Here is a 24,119-nt window from a genome sequence, read left to right on the forward strand (position 1 = left end):
TGGCGTCAGCTGGACCAACTGACAATGAAAGACCGATCGTCAAAATTGCAATCCACCCTCGACGCTATGATCGAGTGGTAGAAATCGCTGCTTCTTCGCCAAGTACAATTAGCGGTAACTGTCGGCGAGTTAAACTTGTAATTAAACTTCTTCTTTAATCGTCCTATGTGATTGGGGCTGTCAGTCGAAAGCAGATTTCGCCACTCATGAGAACTGCGCTCCTGCTGCGATGGGAATTAGTGTGCAGCCGTTCAACTTTGAAGCCGGCATCTCATTTTAGAAGATACTAACATCGCAATGGAAACTTCACAGATAGAGCAGTCAAAGATAATGAACTACGAAATGAAGATGTTGAAAGGATATTTAAATTGAAAGAGTACTTAACAAACACGTAATTAATTTGAAAAAAATGTTTCGTGACAGAATAAGTTACAATGTGAAGCAAGCTATTTATAAAATAAAATATATTTATCGTCCAACACACACAAAGACAACAGAACTTGACTTACACAACAGATCAATAGAGATATTTAATAAAAGAAAATGTTAATACAATGAAAACTGTGTGAAATTATCTTTAAGCAGTAACTTAAAGAAAAATCTTTTATGTTATTACGATCGAAAAAACTTTAAGCCTAATTTTTATAGTTACTAATTAAGGATATTATTCATACAAGTACATTTCACGAAGTGAATGTTTAAACTTTCAATAAGAAACATTATCAAGTTACAGGATCTTAAAAAATTATCACCTTAAAAAATGTTATATACATGGTATTTAACAGCACGTTTCATCCGTACGACAAGTAAAATTAATAGTTTATTACGAGTTTTATCCAATTTATTTCTATGATTGTCTACTCTTAAAAACTTGGTTTAATATGTCAATCCGTGAACAGTGTGCATATTGGCGCAATTTTTTATTTATCCTTATTCGCTTTGCTTGAGTTCCGATGGATTTTCGAGTAACGATACCCCGAAGCAATCGTCCGTGATCATTTATAATTGAAAAGCGGTAGCGCGTACTTCCCTATTGTTGTAAAAGAGTGCACGGAAGTGATCGGATTAACTTCCATTTTTACTTTGCTGGTATCTCGATTCTCGATGACAGCACTCTGCCGCTGCTTCAAATCGTCCCTTGTTTTCCGAAAAAATCCAGATTTCATGGAAATTCGTGTCACTCTTGTTATATCGCAGAGATTTCGCGCACATGCCAACTTCATGTGAACTATGAAAGATCAAATTTTTCCGACTTCGTCCTTCGTACTCCGATTTTACCTACATACCTTCTGGGCTACCCGAATTTGTCGTTGCACTTTTCTTCATTTCGTACAGTTTTGTACCATTTCTATTTCGTTGTACATTTCATGCTGCTAGTACGTTTTACAGTTCTGTTACACGTCTATCGAAATGTTGAATGTATATACTGATTACAGTACCAATTCTGTGCGCCAGCTTTTCAGAAACATTTACCAAGAACAGGCCAAGTAGAGTCAATAGGTTCAGGCGTGAAGGAGCAATTGACGATATTGGATCAAGTAGTGAATTAGTTTGTCGAGTTCGAGCGCGGTACATAATTGAGTCTAACTTCGCGGTGAAGTCTGTCAGGCCGAAACTCTGCCTAATGGCAGTATAGACGTCGTATAGCCTTCATGGTGAGTAATGGCTAAATCTATTGCGCCTATATGCAGCACGACAGTTGTGTCGCGAGCTTGATTGAGTGTTATTAAACTTCGGACTTAAGGAATAAGAGCTGTTAAAGAACATATCAGTAACAAAGGCGCAAATGTCTCGATTTAATACTTAAGCAGCAATGAAACTTAAGATTAAATGCATACAAGAAAATAATACCTATACAGAGTTATGAAAATTAACAGATATTAAAAGAATTAATTTAATTTATTCTTCTCATTTTTTTAAACAGAATTATTTTCTACTTCAATAACAAAAAATTATATTAATCAAAGTAAAAAAGAATTATATACTAATATTAAGTTCTATTAATAAAAATATATAAAATATTCTGCTTCAATAATATTTTGTCCGTTATTACATTTGTTTTTATATAATCGTATTGAGAGAAAAGCTTTTAGTTATTAAAATTAGTAGCTGTGACATATAATTCCATGTTATCATAATTTTAGTTATTTTCAATGTCAATTTAAATTTGTTGTAAACCACGTGCGAGATTGTTATTAATTGTCACATTAACCCATTACAGATATTCATTTCCTTTTTATTGATGCTCAATATCCGAATGGAAAAACAGTCTTTCCTCCGAGATAAATTTTCAAACGCACGAGAGAACGTCGTGTCATAGTATACATAGACGCCAATTCGAGAACCGCATTATCCTTTCAAAAACTACGACGTACCCTCGTTACCTTCCCATCAGTCCAATCGTAAAATGAGATACGCTTCGACACCATTTTTCCGGAGAACGCCGTCATTCGACTGCCCATTGTGCCATTCGACTGCGGGCACGATCGAGGATCTCCCAAATGTCATCTCGAATCCCGAAACGCGCGACAGCCCTACGGGCGCAATGCCCGGGATCTGAGTTTTCTCACGTACGTGACGACATTCTGGGACATTTCGTGGTAATTTCATTGGTCGAGGTACGAAGCTAGGGTCGAGTCGCCATTGCCGGGTTCGCGAGTGCATCGTCTCCTTTAATATTTCCTGCTTTTTGTGCAGACAGTTATTCGACTCCGTTCTTTGTCTACCTTTTTACTAGCTATACAGCTCATTATGTTGTCGAGGTGTGTAGGCTACTCCACAAACATATCTCTTCCAACTTCATAATTAATTCGTCTGCGAGATGTATGTACACGAATATGAGGCATTCTCATTATAAAATGGAAGGAGAGGGTTTTACATAAAAAAAGTTTGCAGAGATTGTATATATAGTATACATCATCAATTTTTATTTAAAAATATATAAACTATGTAAATAAAATAAATCTTCCGAATATTAATTATGGTTTGAATAAATTTGTAGATTAAAAAAATCACTATTATTTTTATACTTATTGATTATGAATTATATACGTTATTCCACGAAGAATCATCGTAAACGGTTAAAAAAACATTTTGAAGTTCGAAGTTTATCATATTCCAATATACTACCTACTGTTGATTGTTTTTATATTTAATTCTGCAGAATTGGGGAGCTAAAATGTTTTTACCATAATTTTTCACCTTCAACGTTGATTGTAAGAAATACAGATTTAGTTTCAAAATTGTGTAATTTGATCAAGAAAAATTGTAAGTGATGTAAAATTCTGTACATTTTCTATAAAAGTATTAATATTTTTGAAAAATAAATTATTATTGAGCTGTAGACTGTTGAATATACGTAATTTTTAGAAACATAATATGATCTTTATTAAAATATAAAACTGTAAAGATACCAATTTTTTGAAAAATTGCCAAAAGCGTCTTAAAATACCTACGAGTTTTAATGTGCTTTTTAATTTTTTGTCTACGATAATTTTTCACCGAGTTTTGATGATCTAAAAATTATGCAATTTTAAACGTTTTAAAAATATTCCATATTTTTTATTGTGTGTATATGAAATATATGTATACAAACACACGTACATATATAATACATACATCTAATATATCTATGTATCCATATATTTGTTTATGTAGTCGAATATGTATATGTAAAATATTGATCGAGAGAGTTGGACCAGAGTCTCTGCACCACTAGTTTCTATACTACTAGGTTTCCAAGCTATAGTCGCGGCGGCTTCCACGAAATTCAAAAGTCGATATATCGAAGTAGTAACAAGCGGCTCCCTCGTGATGTAGACTGGTGTCTCTAAGGACGTCTTCCCGCATCTCCCTTTCCTCTCTTCTTTCTTCCCAATTTCCGTGGTCCTGTAGACTTCACCAGGGATATCTCCTGGCAATAAAAGTGCGACGTACTAACTTCTGTTCGCCTTAAAAGTGCGGTCTCACTGTCGGAGGATTTTATGGAGCGATGAGGGTCAGCGGGATGGGTGACGAGGGTTAGTACTTTCGTCGAGGGCGGTGCCCCTTTAAACACGACGGGAAATCTTGTTTCGCACAATGCCACAAAGATTTGCGGCTACGAAAGGTGGTAAGGGAGAAAGAGAGGCAGAGGGAGAGGGGTCCGTGTTCCGGAAAATTATGGTGACCGCGGGAAACGAACACGCGCGATTTATGTTGAACATTCGCGCATCTCTGTTGCCCGCTGATTATACTCGAGGAAGGAACGAGACAGAAAGACACGAATTGGAAGAGAAATTATAATGTGGATACACGCTTTCTACGCGACGTTGTTACACGGAGTGTCTCGAATGCGGAACTCATCAGGAGCAATGCTGTATTGTATTTCACATATGAATAGAATACGTATTTCTGTTAAATTAATTTACGATTCGTAAACTGATTTAAATTATACATTTTTTATTTTCATAGATCTGAGACAACGAACTCATACATAAATATTCTCATATATTACTAGCGAGTAAAAAAAATTGTGTTGATATTGAAATTTATCCGTCGTACTTCAAAACAAAATTAATTAAGCTAGAAAAGATCACTTTGTTCTTATCGTCATATTATGCAGATTCATTTAAGCATCGAGCTCTGCAAGCTGCATGGTGCATCGATTAATAAAAAATTCAATCCACCTGTCATTTCAAGCTGAGTTTATAATCGTGCGACAAGGAGTCGTTCTAGAAACAGAACAATATTCTTTCAGCAGCCATAGAAAAAAGTCCATCGGTATTTGCTTTCACTCGCTACAGAAATCTTGTTTACTTCGTGTCGCGCGATACACATGCAGCCGTTGACTTGTTTTGCCGGATGTAACAATTTTCCTTGTTCAAACAGATGCGAAAGCCGCCCCGTTCTGTCATATCACTCGTCCATGACATTTCAGTTATTAAATATACTCGGAGTTGCATGATCGACGTTTTTCACGTTACATTGACATTCACCATTACGGCAAAAACTAAATAAAAACACAGGACGAGAATAAAGTTTATATTAGCTATTTAGAAATCGGTATATATGCGTATGTATTTATTCGTATGAAACATAAGAAAATAGTTCAAACCTTTAGATTATAATAGAAAAAGTATACGTAACTTCTCAAAAAATGAACTACAAAATCAGCCTATTTACTAATCTTTTATAGAGAAATGCAAAAGTCTATATAATATAGTAGATTATCTATATATAAACATTACACAGTGAAAATTATATATTCTGATACTGATAAAATTTTTAAAAAGAATTTTAAAACAAGCTTTGATTTTTAATCGAATTCTGTCTTTTCTTTAAAAATCAGTAAATCGCTTTTTGCTGTCCTACGGAAACACGTTTCTCCTATTGCTACAGTTTCTCATTCAGTTTTGTCTTATATGTCGAAACAAAACACAAAAGCACTTTTACAAAAGTATACTATCGTCACAGCAAACGCGAAACTTCTAACTCAACGGGTAGTTAGAGCACGGAAATGACAGTATCCATTGGGACTTGAAAGTAATTCAATCGCGGACAACCCATCCCGTAATGCTGTTTCTGCACGTTTCTTTGAACTGTCCGCACGGAGGACTTTCAGAAACTAATTAGTAAACGGCGAGTCAAAACGATCGTTTAACTTTATAACAACGTGAAACCGACGAATCTTGTAATTAACCGTCGTCGCTTTTCGCTGGCGTATCTTAAATAAAATTTACTATGATGAGTTTCATAGTTCGAACCTCAACTTTAAAATCCTCTCATTGTTGTATATGGAGCATCCATATTAAATTATCTTACCATTATAAATGATTAAAAATGAATTTTCTCATGGAATAGATCAATAGATGCATTTTCAGGTAAAAATTTTTGCAGCAATTTCGAAATAATGTGATAACGTCCGAATACCATGATTCGTGAAATAATAATGAAATTAATTGAAATATTAATAAAACATATACTTTATATTACTTGCATTTCGTTTCTCTAAATTCATAATAAAAATATTGTACATCTAATACGAGCATTATAATAATCATAATAAAAATCATATTAGTAATATAATTAATAAAGGTATCCATTGTATTATATCTTTAATTTGTGAACGCTCAGAACGATATTAAATAATTTCTAACATTTTGTTTATGACCACTGAGATATTAAAGAGTAATATAAAATATCTAAAACAATTTTGCAATCGTGTATTAAATTCTATTGTGTAATAGTATAACGTAATAATCATTTCAAATTAACTAGTCAGTATTTTCATTTGATGTTAGAATTCAAGATTATTTATAATAAAATAAAAATCAGCGCTAAAATTAAATAAGACATAAAATATACATAAGAATACGTATATATGTGTACACACGTAGTATATAATAATAAAATTCAATATGTTAATTAATGTTAATATCATTGAATCATAATATAATAACTGGTAATGTAATATTCTTAAAGAAATTTTTTATTCCATCCTATAATTTTGACAAATTATATAATATTAAAAACATACCTAAATTATACAATTAAACTTTTATATATATATATATATATATATATATATAATATATATATTTAACGTTAGTCTGTGCATAGCCACGTAATACAGTATTATCCTAAAAAAATATAACAATTAAATATTTCCCGAAATAGTCCACCAAAGATTTAAGTTAATAACGAAAATATATTTGCATACTAATGCAGGCACGATTGCACTCGTCACATGATTTATGCGGCTTAACGGATATGTTATTATTACGCGGGAGAATTACAAATTTGCGCTTGCCAGAATGAAATCATTTCCACGCATAGAAATGTATAAACTTGATGAGCAATATTAATCAATAATGCGATAATGTGTAAATATACGACCCGTGAAACGTTAATGAAATATTAATTGCAATGTTAATGCAATTTATTATTATTAACGCTTGATTTTTAAAAATTTTCTTAAAAACAGTCGCTAAATGTATATTACATTAAACATATAATCAATTAATGTATATAAAATATTTACTCAGTAATTTTTTTCACAAATCTATTACCTTACCTGAAAATAAAATTTTATCTTGTATATAAGTGTATATAACTTATGACAAATGCAATGTATACAAATCCAAAATATATTTCAGAAAATAATTGTACATAAAAATAATGTATAATAGAAAACTCTATATATATATATATATATATATTTAATTCAAAATAATAAAAATATTACAACAAACGTTTCGACGTCGATCGGGTCATTATCAATGTTACAGTAAATTATAATTATGAATAACTAATTCCGTGATAAATAAAACGATAAATAATTGCTTCATGATTACTTCATCATTGCGTGATGCTTCTGAAGCTTCTTTTTCTCATATTCCTTTATTGTACAATTCACTCATGAAAATACAGTTAATTATCGCACGATATTCCTGATGCTGATTGCATTTATTTATTACAGATAAACCGCCTATATGTTACGCGCGCGCACGTATAGTGTATACACAATAATCACTGACCGACAATCTGTGTATTACCTGAAATTACTCAATTCGAAAAGAATGATGAGCAAATTATATTAAAATCTGCGAAGAATTGAAAACGCGATGTGATACATTTAAGACCAAGTGTTCAAAAGATGATTACTCAAAAGATTATCACTCAAATAACATTAACAGAACAATAATTTATCATTCTTCACTATTATCTAAGTTTAAGGCCGATATTTATATAATCGATTATACATATATTTAAAGCTTATCTTCTTAAGAGGTCATAAACTAATCAGAGAGCCGTATTAGTAATTAGGAGACTACAAAAGATGATCTTCAAATAAGAATGAATTATGAATACTGGCCTAAGACTTTCGATTTTTTTTATCAAATAAGTCATGCAGGTATTTGCTTCGATAGTCATCATGACATCATCATGTCATGCTTACAAATCGTTAACTGTAACTCGCGGTTGTTTAACATAATAAATAATGGGTTGATAATTGTTTATAAAGAATAATTACGTCTTCGCCTACTGACTTGCTGTGGCGACGCGACGTTCCAACGATTAATGCGTACGAAACATCTCGGTCTCCCTCTTCCGGAGTCACACCAGTGTAGTAACAATACAATAATCTTACATAAACACAGTATGCCATGCGTCGCACAAAATGCTGAATGTATCATATTTCTTGAAAATAATTAAAAGTAAATAGTATCACACATTTCAATCGATTAATCCAAAGTGGACTTTGATCAAATATTAAATATATTCGGTAACTATATATGTAGTTACCAAGGCGTTTTACGTCAAAAATGAAAAGTTATGTATCAGAACTATATATCAAAAGTGACACATGTGTGTATAAACTGAAAAGAACATTTGCATCTTTGAACATACGAGCGTCGCATCATCCCTGCATTTTTCAGTATTAGAGGTGTATGCATCTAGTTCTAAGATGGTCGAACTTCCTTGCGACATTATTTACGGTTAGAGACTCGAAATCCTGTGAATTAATTTTTCGTTTTTCCAGAATTAGATTTACATAGTACGGAAATAGAGCTTAATCACATGCATATAGTTATTATATATGAAACTTAGAAGAATGAAGGAACCTAACGATCATACAATATAAAAACATTATTTTTTAAAAATCTTAAGCGGGTTAAGAAACGGTCTCATTGATTCATCTTTTTATCTTTAATAACTTCATCATATTGTATAAAATTGTATTTTATCTTATTATTATATAGTTATTATATTATTGCAATAATTATTATATGTATAAAGAAAGATATTTTAGAATAATAAATTTAATTATATTGTATAATATTTTCAAAACTTGCTGTTATCAATTGACATATAAAGTTTTTACTCTCTTTAATGTTAATCGTGATTCGTAGACATCCTTTAGTATCGAAAATAATTTTTAATTTTATGAAACGAAGCATGACTGCTGTCAAAGACACATATATTTCACAATTAAATGGACTAGAGAAAGGACCAAATTCGATTCGCTTGAGGCTACAAACAAGCGATGTGTTTGTTACATGCATGTAAAAGCGCTGCACAATTTTACATTGTTCCTACGTTCGTTCTGCGTTCCGCAAATTTTTCATTGGCTTTCGAATCCGATCGCGAAAAGTGTCGAAACACACAGTCGAGATAATTTTTTTATCTTTATGAGAGATAGGTTTGACAAAAAAAGACACTATCGCGAGCGAAATTGAATTAAATTACTCAATCCTCTTAGGTGTGATGCACTATATTTGAAGCAGAGAATAATTTACACTATCAATCAAATTAAATTTACACCAAAATTTACTGTTAAAAAATTGATTAAGATATAATCCACTGTATAATTGTACTGCACACAATTATTTCTAATACTTCGACATTTACGTTGTTTCTAAAACAATCAATCTTTATTAATGCCAATTCGATTTTTATTTGAAGAGAGATCCTTATAGTTTGCTGAAATCTTTTCCATTTGTAGAATATATTTCAAAATAAAAATCTAGTTACTATATATTCAATAATTATTTCAATGTGTGTCCCAATAAATTTTTTACTTTTTGCAAAATAGTTACGTCGTGTAAACATACATCTTAATAGCTCTATTTACCTGTTGGTATCTCATTAATATTTTGGTAATCGGTAGATAGTTTATAAAGTGAAAAGTAGCAAATTTTGAAAGGAATTTTGCATATTTTATAACAAAATGCTTGTAGCGGTCTTAATTATTCAAATTGAATGAACGTGGCGTATAATACTCCAGCGAGCAAGTTTTTAATTTAATCGAAAAATAACATCTATCATTATTAATCATCTATAAATTAATTAATGCATGCGCAATTTCATGCACCAGGACTGTTTTTCCCATAATTTCTCAAATTTCTTGACGTTAATGTTTTTACATTATTCTTTATACATATATACATATATATGTATTACATATTTTTATATCGTTTATATATGAAATATATGCTATATTAATTTATAACTTTAAAACATGATATTGCATATTTCAGTAAAATTTTTATGATACGGTTGTTGTCACATAAAGTGCTATAAAATATGAAATACTGCTGCAAAAGAATCGTTTCGCAATTTAGATCCACAAATATGTATATGCATGTATACGTAGAAAAATGTAACGGGAAAATAATTTAATGTTACATGATTGTTTATTTTTGTGTCCGCAACCATAATTTCGGAGAGACGAATTAAAAATTTCTCTTTGCTCTCAAAACGGTCTCTATTAGATTTTCCCGAAACGGTTTCGTTTTTGTACTCGTTCCGATTCTTGTGCAATACGTTATCACGACGATGCTCCGCTCCGTAGCCGCGCAAAATTACAGGAAAAAGAGATACGGAGCGAAACGCTCATTTCGTTAAAAGGCTGCGTCCGCATCTTGAGCTCTTCTTGTTCTTAATGGGTCACTCGATCCGCCTAGTAGAACGGAGCTCCGGGGTAAGAACCCCTCGCTTCTCGCAAACCGGCTTGTAACAAAGTGCTGCTCTCATCCGGATCGCGGCATGCATCCCGATTTCGTGTCATCCGCGATGCATCCCCGAGCTTTCCGCACCACGGTCGTGCTCAACACGTATCTACAATGAGTGCTTTCCACCACAAAGCTACTATTCACAAAGACCATACTCGTGTCGGGACAATTAAGGCTATCCAAACTGTAATATATACTATAATATTATTTGTATGACTTATAAATAAATCTCTGATATGCAAACATTTTTCATTTTCAACCGTTACAATACATTTACGAGAATAATGGACTTTAAATTATTGAAATAATTTGTAAGAACACAAAATGATTATTTTATGCATATAAAAAAGATTTGAAATTTGAATATGTTTAAATCATTTTTTAAGTAAATATTTATTTACCGCAAGTAAAAGTTTAGTTAGTACTATTCAAAGAAATATGTATTGAGATTTGGAAATTTTTTGTCAGTGTAGTAGAGTTAGTTGTACACTTCTTTCTTTGACCGATTATTTTTTTTGCCACTGACGTATAAATGAAGTGGTAGTACAAAACTTTTTCCAGCACGTTAAGATCTCTAAACGTGGAATACAAAGCTCGTATTCGCGCAAGTAATTAAAAAACTTGCCGCGCGTCGAAACAAGAGAAAGTTTGGACAGCCGAATCACCTAAATCATCAACGTTCCATGAAGGCGAACGTGAAGAATAAACCTTGCAGAAAGGCGGCATTATCTTTTATTTCAGCGGTATCCTGTATCCAGTCCTTAACCATTTTTTTGCTGGTATCTTTCGCTATCTTTTTCACGGCGCATAAAAAACGACCTGAAAGTCTTCACGAATCGCATAGAGATGAATGGGTTAAGCCATCTTTCGAAGGGTAACTCCGGAACTTTCGTTCAATAAAGATTACTAAAGTTTTATTATTAACATCGTGCAATTCGGGTATCACAAAGGCGCCGTTTTACGGCCGTTGCACCGTTGCGCGCATCTTTGAGGGAACAAAAGATGTTTTTCGCGCACTCATTACGAAGTTGGAGATGACTTCCCAGATTTATGAACCCGCTCCCGCTGTTATTATATAGCTCGCACATCAGCATATTCTTCGTGACTGCATCCAAATTCTTCTATTTGCTGCTCATATATTTTTAAGGAAGCATACAAAAATTGCCTTACAACTGCATTATTCAACTTCCATTTAATAAATTAGTATCAATTTTCCTAAAGCGATTTCGAGTAAGGAAAATAATAGATTTCCTTAAGACATGTTAACTTGCGAGAAGCATTTCCGGCATTTAAATTCGTAATGTGACAAATAACATTTTTACGACATGTACGAGAATTTTGGAAGTGCAGTCTCTAACCGGGAAGAACGAAGGATTACGATGAATAAAATCAAGCTAAGTGCTCCGATTACAAAGTCGATTTCTAGAGGGCTTCTCTCAAACTTGGGCAGCGAAGCGGCTATAAGCTGTAGAAGAGGAAGATTCAAGTCGCAGGATTGGCAGATCGATGGCGAGTCTGCGAACACTGTGTTTGCTTTTCGCTCTACCCTTATCTCTACTAACCTTACGATTTGAACAGAAGGGTCTTCCTTCTCTTGTGTACGAAACGAGCAACGTGTGCTTCTCCGAAAGGTGCCGTAGCTCGGCTTCCGGAGATGAATCGTCCCGCGAATAGCTTTCGAGATTTTCCGAAGCGGTCAGGTGACAAGTACCGCGTATGGGTATCCGATTAATCCTACCGATATATCCGCGGCCGCGTTTTCTCTCCGGACGCGTTCGTTCGACCGACGACGCGGACAAAGCTCGGCGACTCGCCGAGGTGCCGGCCCTGCGATTTGTCAGACCCGGGATCGTTTCGCTCTCCCGGAGTCCCGGCGAGGCGAGGGAAAGAAACGACGTACGACGGGGCTTGCGATGTCGTCCGTAACGGTGGACGTCGTTTCGGGTTCCGCTTCGGGTTTCCCCAGGAGAAGGATCGTAGAAAGAAACGAGCTCGCTTTGTTACGAGCAACGTAACATTTTGCAGATTTTCGTCATCGTGCCCTATATGTGCTTCCGAGAACTTGTGAACAGTTGTGTTTATTACAGCCCCTGCCATAGTGAATTGTTATTGGAACTTTCAGAGAGTTAAATATATATAAATTTTTTTATTTTAGTAGTTATGCACCCCCCCCCCCAAATGGACTTTGATGGCTCGAGATAAGAGATTTGTAGTGCCTTTCAGTTTTTGAACACGGCCGGAGACACTACCGCGTCTCCTGATGCATTGTATATACATATAAGTAGTCCTATATTATTAAATAGAAGTAACTTAGCTGATGAAAAAATGACAAGATTTCAGTATAGCTTGAAGTTCAAATATTTATAGAATATAGGATAAAAGCACAAAAGATGGAAAAAATACATGTTCAAAATATATTCATCTTCTTCCTCTGATTACAGTCATAATATTTTCGACCATGAGGACGAAAATATGAACGTAATACCGCAATCCGGAAGTCACGCTGTATCAAACATATAGTTTCCCATAATATAGCACGGTGATGATTTATCTGCCTGCACGGACGGATTTCCTCGGTTTTTCGCCGCGTGTACTAAAGCGCCCAAAATTAATTTGGTACGCGGCTATAGCGCTTTTCCTCGCCATCGTTGTTACACCAGGGAGCAGTTTGTAGTACCGGACAAAAAGGGTTGGTCGGTTAGCCAGCGAGATTACCGGTAATCTTTATTTATAGGCAGCGTATTAGAGAGTCGCGGTCGCGCTAATTTCTTTAATTACGACGAGTGTAGGTCGAACGTGTAGATAATCCGGCGTTGCCAAAATTGCATCAATTACTCAACGTTTATTAATAATTCCAGGGATTTAAATCTCGCTGCACTGAATGAAAAATATAAAATATTTGCAAATTCATTATCCGCATAATGAGAAATTCTGTACGATTGCATAGTAATTTTCAATATGTAGCACGTATATATGCATTTGGATCAAATGAACGTCGGCAGTATTATCGCTTTGCAAGATGAGTAAGTCGGCGCGTGATTTTTATTGTAATAAGGTTTTCAGTTATTAGCCTCAAGCGACATTATAGAAAATCGATGTGCAATACGTCCCAGACGCATCCGAAGCCATTTATTGGGAACAGACAACGACGTGTTCACACGTGTTAACATCAAATCACCGGCCTCATTCCCAGAGGTTCTATTTCCTGCTCGGAAACAATCACGTCGCACCGTCGTCGTCATCGTTACCCCTTTCCTCCAATTCCCAACCATGTGTATCGATACCGGCGGTTCCCTTTTCCGTTTTCCATCGCGTAATAGGGGAGAATCACGTGTCACCGGTCCTTACACATGCTCCATCTGTGCACAGCTTCCGAGCCCGCACCCGGAACAGTTCACGTCAAAACCAGGGACTTATCCACGTACATATTCCATTATACAATGGAAAAACAAGCAACGGGCTTCTGCACGTGACATGGGAAAATAGGATTTATTAACTTCCGCGTAATCTTCTTCTCTGAAAGCGTATATCAATATGCACGGAAGCTAACCAGCTGGTTAAACAACCAAAGAACAAGTAACACTTAAATCGCGATAAGAGATTTGTGTATCATAAATGTTTAAATATCGGGAATCAGTTTATTTATCGACAGCTTAAGAAATGTTTCAGGCAGCATGTTTATGGTGTGCAATATTGATTGGGGAAAAAATACTGATATCTTGAAATTAAAGATTATGATTTAAAGGAAAAAAGAAATCATATTTTCTGATTTATACAGATATTGAAAACTATTATATTAATAAAAAATCTATCAAACTAAAACTCTGGAAAAATCACGTCGAAAAAGTTACATTTTTTTAAACGGTTACCATTTTTTTTGAAATTATCAAAATTTAAAAACTCAAAATGCATTTTGAAGGGGAAAGGTAGTATTTTAAGAGAGATGTATGTATTATTTTTTCAAATTTCTCGACAAGTTTTCATCTGGTGCTAACAATAGGTAATTTTGGTTTACTTTATGGCCTGCTCGTAGAGTCGAAGGATATTAAACTTTTGTGCATGGGAAGTACGTATAGTGATGATACTTAACTTCTTTTTACGAACAGATAACAGTACTACAGAATTCGTTTTAGGACTAGTTCCGCAGGTATAAAAAAGTGCTTCGCACTTGCGAGTGCAAACGCAGTATTAAAAAAAAACTATGTAATAATTTTTCGGATACCTCAATAATATCGTAATTACAAGTAATTGACGTTCTTATATATGAGAATGCTTTCTGTCTTTAAACGCTCCATTTAATTTCGATGGACGAATTTTTTTTGCCTAGTTGGATTTATCGGGAAAATAATTCGCCGAGATGATATGCCATCATCATCATCCATCATTTCTGACAGCTTTCTGGTCTGACTTTATTTCGCTGTTCCAATACGACATTTCGATTCCGCATGAGCACATCGAATACTTCGACGTGATATATGTATATAGCCCTTTCCCAACTACATTTAAAAAAATTCCATCTGTATGCGTGCTAAAATTGCGACCGAAGTGAACACATGAATTAATTATGCACTGGTCGATAGCAGGAGCGTTGTTCCATAAATGAAACGCAACGAAGACCAAATTTAATGAAATTATGCTGTATGGCTCAATCGATTGTTTCAATATCGATTATACCCCTTTGTTCTAGAATGCTTACATTGAACTTCGTATCCCCTAATTTTGGACTCTGCTCACGGAAGATTTTAATGGATATTCTGCACCGCAATGTTATTTTTAATTTTCAGGTATAAATATTTTAGTATCTAAGTTCAAAATTAAAGTGCTATAACAAAATCTAGTTGAGATTAACCGAATATAATACAATAATAAATCTTGTGTAATGTATGTGCTGTTTGCTTTTTTGCACTGTTCAAAAATACCATAATAAAAATTTACCGAAAAATTACGATAATAATGAATAAATTTGAATAAAAAAGAGCCTTTTTTACACTATTAAAATCGTAAACATATAATGTCATAAAGGTATCTACTTTTTACTGTAAATTAACAATCACAATATCAATCAGCGAATTACAGTATCAATCAACGATAGCGTTAGTTTGCGTGAAGGAAACCAGTGTAGAACGTGGGAGAAGCCGCGTGTTCGCATGATCATCTCAGCCAGGCAACGCGAACGGTCGAGCTAATCGCGCGCTGCAAATGAGCTGTTTAGTTTTCCGGCCCGATTACGTGTCAGTCCTGGCGGTGATAACGTTTGTATAGATTCCTCCCCCCTCCCCCCCCCCTTCGTACGTCTCTCCGTACTGCGCCGTGAATGCGCGGAATGGTGTGGATTCCGGGGATTTCCTGCGCGTGTCGTCGCTAAATTCAGCCGTGAAATTGCAGCGCAACCTTTAGTCTCGTTACTGAGCTGTCACAGACAAATCTTGTAATTTGGGTCAACGTGGTTGAAATCAGCCCTCCATTTAAAGCCGATCCCATCGTATCGAAGCTGTTATTTCATGCTAATAATTTTTTATAAATAATAATATATGATAATGTTCGCAATGTCGCGATACAAAATCTTTGAATTCTTTTGAAACGGCGTTTCGTCGACGATCTCGGTCTGGATGCACTTTATCATATCAATTGTTTCATTTCATCCATATAGATGTAATAGATATAGACATGCATCGCTGCGCTTGTTTAGAGCCGAGATATTGTCGTCTCTCCAAATAATCAGTTATCATTGAGAAATAGTCTTTGAAAAGTCACAGAACTTATCTAATACTTTTTTATTCGTCACTTAAAAACGCAACCTTCTAAAAAAATAATTTATGTAAAAAGTAATATTAAAAAATAAAAATAATTTTTTAAAAAGAGTCAAATATTGATAATATCTGATTCATTCGATTTGTTGTTTGAGTAGAGAATATCGAGAAAAATATATAGAAAGAAAGTGCATGATAAAAGTATACGTGTTGCAACACGAAGATACATGCTATTTTCGTATCGATCACATTCAGAGTCGAGTCTGGTACACGTAACTGCACTTTCCGCGCAAGACCCGTTTGCCATTTTGCCGAGTACTTCAATCAGATTTACAAATATCGACGTGACAACATCCCCCAAAGCTCTAATAAACACTTTCGTGTCTGTGATATTGCCGATGAAAATCCCAGCTTGATTTGTCCGCCTCTCTTTTCCCTCCTATGGGCCCGTTGACGATTCTCGAATTGCGCGTGGCGTAATGAAAATCCGATTAACTCTCGTACAATTATTCTTCTCAATGCAATTATAAGCGATTCTCATTTTCTATCTGCGATACAATGAGATATATTCAGTGAATCCGCGATATTTATATTACTCGTATACTTTAGAAATTTCACCGTATAATTTCGCATTATAATTACAATATGATTTCTTCACGTAATGATGCATGCTAATGAAATAAATCACAGTTAATCGGTAATATCATATAACAGAAATGCGCGTATTATAGAAACAGGTTAATTATTACATTGCCAAGATAAATTAATCTGAAAAAACAGAACGGTTATGTATGTACACACACATGTTACATGCAAGAAAAGCATAACAACGAAATATGTACAGCATAAATATGAACTTATATAACAATAGGAAAACACAGTTCGAAAGCAAATATTATTTGATACAGAAAGCTTTGTTTAAAATCACGGATGTAAAGAATCTCGGAATTAAAAAAGTTTGTAAATTTTTATATTTTCTTCACAAAGCCCACTGCACTTGAACGTTAAAGTCGCTCTCAACTTCAGAGATTGAACTGCGCTCGATCACCCGGAGAAATCCCTCGCAACCCTGTCCTAAAATCAGCGGAGCCTGATTTATGCGTCTTCCCACGTGTCTCACAAATTTCCCGGCAACCTTCGAATTTCCTGCTGCGGCCACGTAATCCAACGAAACCAGGTTGGCCTCGTCCACGCCCGAACATACGTCGGCGGACCGTTTCGGCGAAAACGTCATCGCGGTTAAGATCGAATTGGCAGTTTCGAACTCGCCAATGCTTTACGAAGGGAGGTAGCCGATTTCAAATGTGCGCTGAAAATTTATGATTTCAACGAAAATACATTCTGCCGACGTTTTCCGAGCCGGGTCAGTTCCGGATTAAAACTTTCCTGTGACCATACGAAGCGCCGAGCGTTAATTCAGATTGAAACTAATTGTAGAATTAAAAGGAAGTTTCTGAAAGTTGATCCTACCGTTATATAACTATGGGTCGATTATGCAGAATGTTCCAGGTTGGAGAGAATAATCAGTATTCTTTTGCACAAGGCGAACGAATTCCTTAAATCTATAACGTTTCTCATCTTCTGCTTCCAAGTTACACACATTGGATGTTAATCTTTTAGAATCTTAATGATCTTTAAAAAATTTGTGCAGTCAATTTGCTTGTTATGATAATTTAGCAAAACATTTAAAGTTACGATAAATTTTTTAGTTTTAACTTAATAACCCGTGCATTATTTTCAGTAGGTAAATCCCATGATCATGAAAAACATCTTAGTAATAAATATGTCTAACTGCGACCTTGTAACAGCGTAATTACGCAAATTAAATTATAGCAATTGACAGACAAAGACAGCCAGAAACGTTTGCAATCGCGCATCCATCAAATCATCGATTCCCCGAGATTTCAGCAAGCCGTTGCTGGTAACTGCAGCCGCGATCCGTTCAACCTGCCATATGTCACGAACATCGACGAACGCCTCGCTTCGGCGCTTTCAAAGCGTAATCCCCCGAGTATATAGCTCGTCCGAACGAGTCAATTTTTGTGACAAAAGTCCGGTCGAACAACACATAGCCTCACCCAGTGGAATGTAACCCTTACAGTGGCCTAAATTACTCTTTTCGGAAACAAAAACTGAATATTTTCGCTATTCGTAGTACATTGCATTCGATCTGGTTAAAAAAAAACCTAGATATTGTTGACCAAACTCGGCAGACCTGATTGTATTTTGGATACACTGTTTATTGTATGATACAGTGGTACATAATATGACACATCATAATTAATATCTCCAGTATATTAAAATTATTATTACTATAGCCAATATTGCACTCTCTACATTAGTAGTACAGGTGTAAGTTACTCTTCCATTAAATCTAAATTATATATGGCTATAGTACTTCACACATCAGTTATTATTAATACTACATTTAGGACTTTATGACAAAACTTTATGGCTATATGTATAAACTATAAAGTAGCATCTGGCTGACCAATATACTTTCATGAACAATTAATGATTTTTTACATACTCTAAATTTCTTGAAGTGAAACCTCACTCCAAAAGAGTTAAAATACTGCCACTATTGAAAAAGAGTGAAAAATTTACACTCTTGTGAATAAAAGTGGAAAAAAAATTTTCTTTTTTGGAGTGAGATTTTGCACTTTTGAAGTGAGATTTACTCCCCCAAAAAAAGTGAAAATTCTTCTCTTTGAAACGAATTTTACTCCGAAAGAGTGAAAATCTATCACTTTTACTCAAGGATGTAAATTTGTCGCCCTTTTTCAATAGTGGTAATATTTTGACTCTTTTGGAGTTAAATTTTACTCCAAGAAATTTCAGAGAACGATATTAAAAGGTTACGAGATTTCATATTTTAAGATTTCAAGAAAAAACTACACAAAGGCAAGGATAAAATTGAATGATTTTTAGTTATATTTATGTATCACTTACATACTATGTGTCGCCATTTACTGCTCTGATGACAGCTGCTACACATCGTCACGTCGCGCAGAATCGCTATATACGTGCACCAGCTTCTTCATCTAATCCTCTTTGAATGGCACTATACGAAACGAGACAAAACCCCTCGCTTCTTTGTTCCGGCACGTTGTTCTCACACAACGAGCGGGAGTTACAACGTTGTAACCGCAGGACACGCCAGGTGCACCTACACGTGCGCGACAGTTATACCGTGCATCCGCTTCACGGGTCGTAGGTCATAACTTTGCAAGCGAGGCATCGCGGACTACACGTCGCAGTGCCCATATCCGTACGCGAGGCGATTTTTGGTCCCGATGTTTTATCGACAAGCTCGTCCGTTATTTATTATTCCCCCGTTATTGATCAACGCGAATCACCGTGGCATCCTTGTAAAACTCGGTCGTGGAATATGGAAATGCTCGTCGCGACGATGACAAATTATTTTAGTACAAAACGGTTGCGCTTTACTGTAAACTGCATCAGGTTAATCAAAATATACAACGAGTGACACAATTGCAAAATTTATAAAAAAAATTCTATAATACTAACTGACAACGGGATTCTCACACGGAGAAAACGCCGCGATTTTGTTGAAGTGTTTAAAAATTTAATTATAGGTATAGATACAGATCTGTAATAAATAAAAGAAAATAATTTTGTTACATCACATCAAAACGATTATGTAAAAATTTCAAACATAACGTTGAGGAATCCAAAAAATTTTAATATCCTAACAACCGGTTTAAGCATACAATATAATTATTTTGAAGGTTCAACAAAATTATTTTCAAATTTTTGTATTTGCTCAATTTTTTAATACTTCAGCAAAATCATCCTTTTCGTAAAGAAATATAATGTGTTTGTAGTAATTCAAACAAAACAGACAAAGTTTTATAAAATTCATAATATATGTATGGTGCATTTAGTCGATGTGTCATTGTGAAGATCGATTTTGTAAACCGATAACGTGCCACTGATATTTTGAATATTGACCATTATCGAAGTGCATTTCATTATTTGACATCTTGGATAATATTACACTGTCTCTTTCTCTCTCTCTCTCTCTCTTTCTCAATAGCGCAATACCACTTGACTTCCAATAATAATCTTGCGATGGAATAGGGAATGAGAATTTTCCCAGTTATGGAAAAATTCTCATTTCCTGTCGGTCTATTTCCAGAACTGCTTCCTGATCGTGACCTTTTGTATCCGATTACGATTGAATTAGCACACGCGCGTGTCGATGTTTCATTCACGAACTGTTCCGATACGCGGGTCGCAAAGTATGATGCTTTTGTCATCGCGCTGCGAAACGACAGTCAATCGGTTTTCGATGAAATACAATTCGTTAACTTGATACGAATTACGCTGGCACACCTAAAGAGAAATCGCGCTGACGCTTGCATGCGCATCTTCACGAGCGTTGGACCGTTACTCGTATCGATTGCACACGCCTATCTGCTATTAAATGGATCGGGATGGTATGTACGTCGAAACAAATTGATTCATTTGTCGTTAATAACCTAGCGAAAAAAGAAAAAAGTAATATGTCACAACCGATATCGACATTTCAAATTTTTTTATCTATGAAATATATATATATATACATAAATGTATATATGAAAATATATTACGTAAATTTGAATGATATTTATGACTGAACAGTGAACATAAAAAATTGATTAAACTTTATTATTACATTCCATATAAATAATTTAAAAAGTGTTTTATATTAATACAGATTCATCGAAATTTCAAATTTAAAAAATTGTATGTAAATTGTAATGTAAAATAAAAAATATCACGTTTCTACCTTCATCATAAATTCGTGTAGTATAAAAATTATTCACTTTTTTTATTATGTCACGTTTAGATAATACACTGAAAATAGTATATTTCCGAATTCCAAAGAGAGGATATTTCGAATATAATCATGCTTACAATTAATCGTCTGTGGAATCTAACAATAAAGTCACAAAAGCCAAAAGCTTCTTTTAGAACGTTGTAATTGTTTAACTGAGAAGCACGTACACCTTTTCAGCTGCCACATACGAGTGCTTGGAATACAAATGTTGTCTGGAACCACTTATAAAGAGTACTAATATCCAACGAGGTCAAAAGCCTCAGCATTCATATCCCGGCTTAGGTAGTTACTCCTTCATAAATAAACTACAGCTACTACATAACGCGAATGCAGCTTGCAAATGCATACAGTGCTTAATGGAATTCTTTATCTTCCCTCCTTTACATAAATCCTTGTAATAAGTTTAATGTGTTTCATACGCTTTCAATATTATGATCTTCTTTGAAACAAAATATTTGTATTTTTCAACAAATCGCTAATATAAGGACGTTTAAATAATATCAAGAAGTAAAACACATAATATAGTGATAAGCTACTTTTGTATTTATAAAACGAGAGATTGGTTTACAGAATGTTTATAAAAAATAAAAAACGAATTTATATGGTTTCACTATTATAATTATAATTGTGTGATTTTCTAATACTCATTACGATGCTTTAATTCATACAATTTTATTGTAATCACTTAAAAGTACAGAATACCAAGGAATAATATAAGAATTCAGAAATTCGGTAAAGAAATCGATTTGTTTCAATGACGAACTTTTTATGCACAAAATTCAAACCTTATTCAAATGTGTTCAGCTCCCGTACATGGGTTAACTGCTGAAGTTCACATAGTATCCCGTAAAAAGAAATTAAATATAATGCAATTTCTGAATATATTTTTTGAGTTCTATGCCAATTTATGCGACCGAAAGTACATAAAAAGTATAAAATAACTCTTAATATTTCCAGAGATACTTTGAACTCTACCTTTATATTTTCATTATATTATATATTTGTTCTGACGTAGCATTGCACATACGCAGCTGAATTTTTTATTAAACATTGCGTCTAAAACAACGTTTTTTCTAAAGATAAATAGAAATGGATTACCAGTTCAAAAAACGTGTGTTTGCTTTATGTCATATTCTATGTATGTATATACATATACATATATATATTTATATGAATTACAATAAAAGTTTAAAAACTTTATTACGATATGGCAAAACGTTCTCCAAAATCAAACAGAATTTCGCTTCCACAAAATTGATTAAAAAATATTAATATCTATAATATTGAAGCACTATTTTATTCCACAATTATACGATGAAACGTATATAGGTAACGTATATAGGTAAACGTATATAGGTATTATAAGAACAGCACCAAAGATAATTTCTTAAATGGATACCTTCACGGAATTCCCGACATGGTCGTTATGGCTACTGTGACTATCGATGGTAATTAGCGACCAATCTAACGCTAATATCGGTGAAATGACCGTTGCAGGTTGCGCAAACACGTCGTAACATTCCATTCGCAAAACATACTCTGTTGGAACTGATCCTTGTACAAAACAACCTGGATAAAGGGCCAGATCATACAAGTTCGCCTATTCCAGTTCTCTGAGTGCTACAAATTAATGTATGATCTTAGCTGCAGATCAAATACAAACTTGCAAGGTTATCTAGTTCCGTCACTAACAATCGATGACTAAGTAGACGCTCGCGGCATCCGTCGAAATCTAACCATTTGCCTCGATAACGTCAACACTAACGTTCGATACAATGGATACCAGACGCATTGTCTGATATGCATCTATTGTGATTCTGACAATAAGGTAAACAGATAAGTGAAACTGCTTTAATAATGACAAAGACAAGTTTCACTTAATGTAAGTTATGAAAGCAGTTACAGATTTTGTATATAAAAAGGTGTTAGCATTTTAGTGATATATAGATTTTTATTAGATATATATAGATTCCTAAATTTTTACATTTCTTTGTATCATCAAAAATAAGCGAGTTATTTATGCCTATTTTAGATGCCTCACCCTGTATAATATTAATATATTGGCTACGTTTATACCGTGCGCTTAATCCGCGACGATAGGTGTCTTTGTTTAACCTACAGGCCTAAATGCATGGTGTAAATGTAGCCATTGATATACATTCTTAAATATATATATATATATACATATATATGCTAACATTATAAATTCCTAAGTATATATTTAATATTAATTTTTAATATCATTAAAAAAAAATATTCTACCGATAAGCGGAAAATTCCTTTTAGCATTTCCTCGAAGCAAAAAATCTTACATGAATCAAGCGCGTGTATTTATAACAAGTATTCATTTATAAAAATGAGGATACATGAATTATATGATCGAATATAAATTCCTCTGTGGAAAATACTATTATCATAACTGGAATAGCCTTTCGAAATAAAAGAATATACGAAATACTAGCAGCACACTTAAGCGTAACACTAATTAGTGTTAGAAGAAGTTTGTCATTATACGTGTTACTGTAGCTACGCGTGCATGTCAGTACATGCAAGACATTCTTCTAGCATTAAGAGAACTGTAATCCTAAATCCAGCACTTTATGATTTTATGAAATTTCTTTATTTTGTAGAATATCTTCTTGAGGTCGCACACATAAACAGAAAATCCTCTAACACGAAACCGCTAAATGACAGAATATTTTTTTGATTGATCTCAAATAAATATTAGGATGTTTGCTTGAAATACTTAAAAATATTATTTGACTTACGTTTTATTCAACGATATAAAGTATACTGTGAAAGGGGTGCATGGAATACGATAAGACTCGTAAATTTAGTAACTTTGATTTAAATTTTTGTAAGAGTAATATAATTTGTATTTGATTAAATATACATACTATTTATCGATCATGAAATTTGTGAATTTATCTTATATATTATAGGATAAAGAAAGCCTCACAATATGATTGTTAATTCAGATAATAAGATGTAATTAAAAACTAGAGCCGTCTGCTGCTATAGTTTTAC

The 24,119-nt window shown here is 34.0% G+C and overlaps 1 protein-coding gene across 1 annotated transcript in view; it reads left to right on the forward strand.

Moving 5' to 3' along the window:
* LOC108782891 (defective proboscis extension response 1) overlaps window positions 1–24,119 on the forward strand; it is a 90,218-nt gene that overhangs the window by 53,733 nt on the left and 12,366 nt on the right. The window lies entirely within an intron of this gene.

The sequence above is a fragment of the Cyphomyrmex costatus genome, unplaced genomic scaffold (genome assembly GCF_001594065.2).
Source record: "Cyphomyrmex costatus isolate MS0001 unplaced genomic scaffold, Ccosl1.0 scaffold137, whole genome shotgun sequence".
Classification (NCBI taxonomy): domain Eukaryota; kingdom Metazoa; phylum Arthropoda; class Insecta; order Hymenoptera; family Formicidae; genus Cyphomyrmex; species Cyphomyrmex costatus.